This window comes from Pristiophorus japonicus, unplaced genomic scaffold (genome assembly GCF_044704955.1).
Source record: "Pristiophorus japonicus isolate sPriJap1 unplaced genomic scaffold, sPriJap1.hap1 HAP1_SCAFFOLD_2259, whole genome shotgun sequence".
In the NCBI taxonomy this organism is placed as follows: domain Eukaryota; kingdom Metazoa; phylum Chordata; class Chondrichthyes; family Pristiophoridae; genus Pristiophorus; species Pristiophorus japonicus.
This window is the reverse complement of record NW_027251972.1, coordinates 15,001-22,500: the sequence shown is the minus strand read 5'-3', so window position 1 is coordinate 22,500 and position 7,500 is coordinate 15,001.

Here is a 7,500-nt window from a genome sequence, read left to right as displayed (position 1 = left end):
TGGCGCGGGAAAAGAGCGTCCGCTGCGGCCGGACGGGTCGCACCGGAGGCCAGCGACGGCGTGCGGCCGGCTCTTTGGCCGGCGGAGGTGCAGCCGTTGGCTGGAGACCGCTTTCCGACGGCTATCTCCGCTGGTCGGCCAGCTGTGCTCGTCGGGTGCGCGGCGCGGGGAAGAGGAAGGCAAGCGGCATCGAACGCTACCACATTCCTGCGGGCCGACCCGAAGCCGAGCGCGCTGGAAGTCCGCGAAATGCAACCGGAGAAGAAAGTCTGAATGTGGCAACTGATGAACTGAAAATTGTCGGCGGCAAATGGTTAACCAAATGGGTTGAAGGTGGCAAACCATTAACCGAAAACTCTGGCAAATGGTTAACCGGCGTGTTAAGATGGTATCTTTAATAAAAGACGGAAATGACGAAGCCAACATAGCCAAACGAAGGCGGGGACGTTAGTGTGGCAGAAGGGCATGTCTTTAAGCCGTCGGGCGAATGTCCCTGACAGTTGGAATCTTTTCGGGAAAAAGGGTGAAAAAATCGGAAAGGCCTAGCCGTCCGCCGTGGGGTGCGTTCGCTCGGGCTCGGCCAGCCGCGTCGATGGGTGCCGGAACGGTGCGGCTGCGCTCCGGGAGTGCGGAGATACGGCCTGTCAAGTTTCGTCCCGGAAGTCTGGATGGAGCAAAATCCGAAGCCGTTTGCGGGAAATTAGTTCCAGGGCTCGGCGACCGAAGTCAAATCCGTCCCGCCAACTTGACACTTGTCATTTCTGTCCTTGGGGGTTGGCGGGGTACCTGCACAGAGGTAGGAGGTGGCTGATCGAGAATTGGTGAGTTTTCCAAAGTCACGTCTCGAGCCTCCAGGTCTGCAGAGACCGACCAGGGCTGCCGCCCAACCGACTATTCACCCTTTTTGGGCGGGAATTTTTTCCATTTTTGCCCATTTTTCGGGTTTTTGGTCGGGCTTCAAAAACGGCAGCCCGAGGCCTGGCAGAGGCCGGGGCATGTCCCCGGTCGCGCCAGGCGGCACGCGCGACCCGATTAGGCCCCGAAAGGAGTCGGGAAATCGGCAGACCTGCCCGAGTTCAGCCCGGGGGAGGCGGGGGGCAGGTCGGTTCGGCTCAAATCATTAACCAAAGCCGAGACTTGGTCTCGCTGGCGCAACCGAAGTGCCAGGCTGGATAACTCATTAACCAGAAGGCGGCTGGAGGCAGGCAGGGCTGATGGCTGAGGCCGGGTGGAGGCCACCCGCGGCCGGGAAAGTCAAAAGTCCCGTTGTGTGGAAGTCTATGAGGTCAGATTCGGCCGCCTTACCGGGCCTTCGGTTGATGGTTTCCCGCTTGGGCAAGCGAGTCGGCCCGGCAAAGTGGCCACTTGCATTTTCTGGCAAGTGTCTGCGAACAACGTTAATGAGTTGAACCTCGGCAATTGTCGGAAGTCCCGATGAAGAAATGAAAATGCCCCTTTTGCGGGGATTTGGATGCTCATGGCCGGCAGCAGGTTGCCCGACGCCCCGCCAACTTGACACTTGTCATTTCTGTCCTTGGGGGTTGGCGGGGTATCTGCACAGAGGTAGGAGGTGGCAGAATCGAGACTTGGTGAGTTTTCCAAACAAACGTCTCGAGCCTCCAGGTCTGCAGAGACCGACCAGGGCTGCCGCCCAACCGACTATTCACCCTTTTTGGGCGGGAATTTATTCCCTTTTTGCCCATTTTTCGGGTTTTTGGTCGGGCTTCAAAAGCGGCTGCCCGAGGCCTGGCAGAGGCCGGGGCATGGTCCCCGATCGCGCCAGGCGGCTCGCGCGACGCGATTAGGCCCCGAAAGGAGTCGGGAAATCGGCAGACCTGCCCGAGTTCAGCCCGGGGGAGGCGGGGGGCAGGTCGGTTCGGCTCAAATCATTAACCAAAGCCGAGACGTGGTCTCGCTGGCGCAACCGAAGTGCCAGGCTGGATAACTCATTAACCAGAAGGCGGCTGGAGGCAGGCAGGGCTGATGGCTGAGGCCGGGTGGAGGCCACCCGCGGCCGGGAAAGTCAAAAGTCCCGTTGTGTGGAAGTCTATGAGGTCAGATTCGGCCGCCTTACCGGGCCTGCGGTTGATGGTTTCCCGCTTGGGCAAGCGAGTCGGCCCGGCAAAGTGGCCACTTGCATTTTCTGGCAAGTGTCTGCGAACAACGTTAATGAGTTGAACCTCGGCAATTGTCGGAAGTCCCGATGAAGAAATGAAAATGCCCCTTTTGCGGGGATTTGGATGCTCATGGCCGGCAGCAGGTGGCCCGACGCCCCGCCAACTTGACACTTGTCATTTCTGTCCTTGGGGGTTGGCGGGGTATCTGCACAGAGGTAGGAGGTGGCAGAATCGAGACTTGGTGAGTTTTCCAAACAAACGTCTCGAGCCTCCAGGTCTGCAGAGACCGACCAGGGCTGCCGCCCAACCGACTATTCACCCTTTTTGGGCGGGAATTTATTCCCTTTTTGCCCATTTTTCGGGTTTTTGGTCGGGCTTCAAAAGCGGCTGCCCGAGGCCTGGCAGAGGCCGGGGCATGGTCCCCGATCGCGCCAGGCGGCTCGCGCGACGCGATTAGGCCCCGAAAGGAGTCGGGAAATCGGCAGACCTGCCCGAGTTCAGCCCGGGGGAGGCGGGGGGCAGGTCGGTTCGGCTCAAATCATTAACCAAAGCCGAGACTTGGTCTCGCTGGCGCAACCGAAGTGCCAGGCTGGATAACTCATTAACCAGAAGGCGGCTGGAGGCAGGCAGGGCTGATGGCTGAGGCCGGGTGGAGGCCACCCGCGGCCGGGAAAGTCAAAAGTCCCGATGTGTGGAAGTCTATGAGGTCAGATTCGGCCGCCTTACCGGGCCTTCGGTTGATGGTTTCCCGCTTGGGCAAGCGAGTCGGCCCGGCAAAGTGGCCACTTGCATTTTCTGGCAAGTGTCTGCGAACAACGTTAATGAGTTGAACCTCGGCAATTGTCGGAAGTCCCGATGAAGAAATGAAAATGCCCCTTTTGCGGGGATTTGGATGCTCATGGCCGGCAGCAGGTGGCCCGACGCCCCGCCAACTTGACACTTGTCATTTCTGTCCTTGGGGGTTGGCGGGGTATCTGCACAGAGGTAGGAGGTGGCAGAATCGAGACTTGGTGAGTTTTCCAAACAAACGTCTCGAGCCTCCAGGTCTGCAGAGACCGACCAGGGCTGCCGCCCAACCGACTATTCACCCTTTTTGGGCGGGAATTTATTCCCTTTTTGCCCATTTTTCGGGTTTTTGGTCGGGCTTCAAAAGCGGCTGCCCGAGGCCTGGCAGAGGCCGGGGCATGGGCCCCGATCGCGCCAGGCGGCTCGCGCGACCCGATTAGGCCCCGAAAGGAGTCGGGAAATCGGCAGACCTGCCCGAGTTCAGCCCGCGGTGGCGGGGGGCAGGTCGGTTCGGCTCAAATCAATAACCAAAGCCGAGACTTGGTCTCGCTGGCGCAACCGAAGTGCCAGGCTGGATAACTCATTAACCAGAAGGCGGCTGGAGGCAGGCAGGGCTGATGGCTGAGGCCGGGTGGAGGCCACCCGCGGCCGGGAAAGTCAAAAGTCCCGTTGTGTGGAAGTCTATGAGGTCAGATTCGGCCGCCTTACCGGGCCTTCGGTTGATGGTTTCCCGCTTGGGCAAGCGAGTCGGCCCGGCAAAGTGGCCACTTGCATTTTCTGGCAAGTGTCTGCGAACAACGTTAATGAGTTGAACCTTGGAAATTGCCGGAAGTCCCGATGAAGAAATGAAAATGCCCCTTTTGCGGGGATTTGGATGCTCATGGCCGGCAGCAGGTGGCCCGACGCCCCGCCAACTTGACACTTGTCATTTCTGTCCTTGGGGGTTGGCGGGGTATCTGCACAGAGGTAGGAGGTGGCAGAATCGAGACTTGGTGAGTTTTCCAAACAAACGTCTCGAGCCTCCAGGTCTGCAGAGACCGACCAGGGCTGCCGCCCAACCGACTATTCACCCTTTTTGGGCGGGAATTTATTCCCTTTTTGCCCATTTTTCGGGTTTTTGGTCGGGCTTCAAAAGCGGCTGCCCGAGGCCTGGCAGAGGCCGGGGCATGGTCCCCGATCGCGCCAGGCGGCTCGCGCGACGCGATTAGGCCCCGAAAGGAGTCGGGAAATCGGCAGACCTGCCCGAGTTCAGCCCGGGGGAGGCGGGGGGCAGGTCGGTTCGGCTCAAATCATTAACCAAAGCCGAGACTTGGTCTCGCTGGCGCAACCGAAGTGCCAGGCTGGATAACTCATTAACCAGAAGGCGGCTGGAGGCAGGCAGGGCTGATGGCTGAGGCCGGGTGGAGGCCACCCGCGGCCGGGAAAGTCAAAAGTCCCGTTGTGTGGAAGTCTATGAGGTCAGATTCGGCCGCCTTACCGGGCCTTCGGTTGATGGTTTCCCGCTTGGGCAAGCGAGTCGGCCCGGCAAAGTGGCCACTTGCATTTTCTGGCAAGTGTCTGCGAACAACGTTAATGAGTTGAACCTCGGCAATTGTCGGAAGTCCCGATGAAGAAATGAAAATGCCCCTTTTGCGGGGATTTGGATGCTCATGGCCGGCAGCAGGTGGCCCGACGCCCCGCCAACTTGACACTTGTCATTTCTGTCCTTGGGGGTTGGCGGGGTATCTGCACAGAGGTAGGAGGTGGCAGAATCGAGACTTGGTGAGTTTTCCAAACAAACGTCTCGAGCCTCCAGGTCTGCAGAGACCGACCAGGGCTGCCGCCCAACCGACTATTCACCCTTTTTGGGCGGGAATTTATTCCCTTTTTGCCCATTTTTCGGGTTTTTGGTCGGGCTTCAAAAGCGGCTGCCCGAGGCCTGGCAGAGGCCGGGGCATGGTCCCCGATCGCGCCAGGCGGCTCGCGCGACGCGATTAGGCCCCGAAAGGAGTCGGGAAATCGGCAGACCTGCCCGAGTTCAGCCCGGGGGAGGCGGGGGGCAGGTCGGTTCGGCTCAAATCATTAACCAAAGCCGAGACTTGGTCTCGCTGGCGCAACCGAAGTGCCAGGCTGGATAACTCATTAACCAGAAGGCGGCTGGAGGCAGGCAGGGCTGATGGCTGAGGCCGGGTGGAGGCCACCCGCGGCCGGGAAAGTCAAAAGTCCCGTTGTGTGGAAGTCTATGAGGTCAGATTCGGCCGCCTTACCGGGCCTTCGGTTGATGGTTTCCCGCTTGGGCAAGCGAGTCGGCCCGGCAAAGTGGCCACTTGCATTTTCTGGCAAGTGTCTGCGAACAACGTTAATGAGTTGAACCTCGGCAATTGTCGGAAGTCCCGATGAAGAAATGAAAATGCCCCTTTTGCGGGGATTTGGATGCTCATGGCCGGCAGCAGGTGGCCCGACGCCCCGCCAACTTGACACTTGTCATTTCTGTCCTTGGGGGTTGGCGGGGTATCTGCACAGAGGTAGGAGGTGGCAGAATCGAGACTTGGTGAGTTTTCCAAACAAACGTCTCGAGCCTCCAGGTCTGCAGAGACCGACCAGGGCTGCCGCCGAACCGACTATTCACCCTTTTTGGGCGGGAATTTATTCCCTTTTTGCCCATTTTTCGGGTTTTTGGTCGGGCTTCAAAAGCGGCTGCCCGAGGACTGGCAGAGGCCGGGGCATGGGCCCCGATCGCGCCAGGCGGCTCGCGCGACCCGATTAGGCCCCGAAAGGAGTCGGGAAATCGGCAGACCTGCCCGAGTTCAGCCCGCGGTGGCGGGGGGCAGGTCGGTTCGGCTCAAATCATTAACCAAAGCCGAGACTTGGTCTCGCTGGCGCAACCGAAGTGCCAGGCTGGATAACTCATTAACCAGAAGGCGGCTGGAGGCAGGCAGGGCTGATGGCTGAGGCCGGGTGGAGGCCACCCGCGGCCGGGAAAGTCAAAAGTCCCGTTGTGTGGAAGTCTATGAGGTCAGATTCGGCCGCCTTACCGGGCCTTCGGTTGATGGTTTCCCGCTTGGGCAAGCGAGTCGGCCCGGCAAAGTGGCCACTTGCATTTTCTGGCAAGTGTCTGCGAACAACGTTAATGAGTTGAACCTTGGAAATTGCCGGAAGTCCCGATGAAGAAATGAAAATGCCCCTTTTGCGGGGATTTGGATGCTCATGGCCGGCAGCAGGTGGCCCGACGCCCCGCCAACTTGACACTTGTCATTTCTGTCCTTGGGGGTTGGCGGGGTATCTGCACAGAGGTAGGAGGTGGCAGAATCGAGACTTGGTGAGTTTTCCAAACAAACGTCTCGAGCCTCCAGGTCTGCAGAGACCGACCAGGGCTGCCGCCCAACCGACTATTCACCCTTTATGGGCGGGAATTTATTCCCTTTTTGCCCATTTTTCGGGTTTTTGGTCGGGCTTCAAAAGCGGCTGCCCGAGGACTGGCAGAGGCCGGGGCATGGGCCCCGATCGCGCCAGGCGGCTCGCGCGACCCGATTAGGCCCCGAAAGGAGTCGGGAAATCGGCAGACCTGCCCGAGTTCAGCCCGCGGTGGCGGGGGGCAGGTCGGTTCGGCTCAAATCATTAACCAAAGCCGAGACTTGGTCTCGCTGGCGCAACCGAAGTGCCAGGCTGGATAACTCATTAACCAGAAGGCGGCTAGAGGCAGGCAGGGCTGATGGCTGAGGCCGGGTGGAGGCCACCCGCGGCCGGGAAAGTCAAAAGTCCCGTTGTGTGGAAGTCTATGAGGTCAGATTCGGCCGGCTTACCGGGCCTTCGGTTGATGGTTTCCCGCTTGGGCAAGCGAGTCGGCCCGGCAAAGTGGCCACTTGCATTTTCTGGCAAGTGTCTGCGAACAACGTTAATGAGTTGAACCTTGGAAATTGCCGGAAGTCCCGATGAAGAAATGAAAATGCCCCTTTTGCGGGGATTTGGATGCTCATGGCCGGCAGCAGGTGGCCCGACGCCCCGCCAACTTGACACTTGTCATTTCTGTCCTTGGGGGTTGGCGGGGTGCCCGGAGATTTTCGGGAACACGATTTTCAGAACATTTTTACGACAGCGGGTACACTTTGAAAGCGCCCGAAAAGTGATGCTTTGCTGAAAGGTGCTCAATCTCAGGAAAGAGACCTTTGAAAAGAGCACTTGGAAAGTCACAAAATGAACGGTGTGCGAGACTTGGAACAATTTTGACAAAGTCTTTTGTTGTACTTTTCAAACTCTTTGGTGTTTTGCTGAAATCGTACTCTGGGAGCCAGCAGCCCCGCTTGTACCCGTGCCCGGCTCTCAGGACAGACTAGTTTCCAACGGCCCTCCGTCTTTGCGCAACAAAGGACGCTGTCTGTCACAGATGCAAGCCCCTGAGTGAGGGAAATCTGTTTTACTGAGTAGTTAAGCACACGCGCAGTTCTTTCACCAAGTTCCCCTGCGTGTTGTGCGCTCGGTATCCACCGATCGATTTGGCGACTCGTGTCCGACGTGGGAGGGCTCGGAGTGGGGCCAGCTCCGGCTGGTGTGTTACCGACTCCGGCGTTCCTCCCGTTCTGCCCCGCAATGCGCCCACCGCCGGTGGGCAGACCGGGCA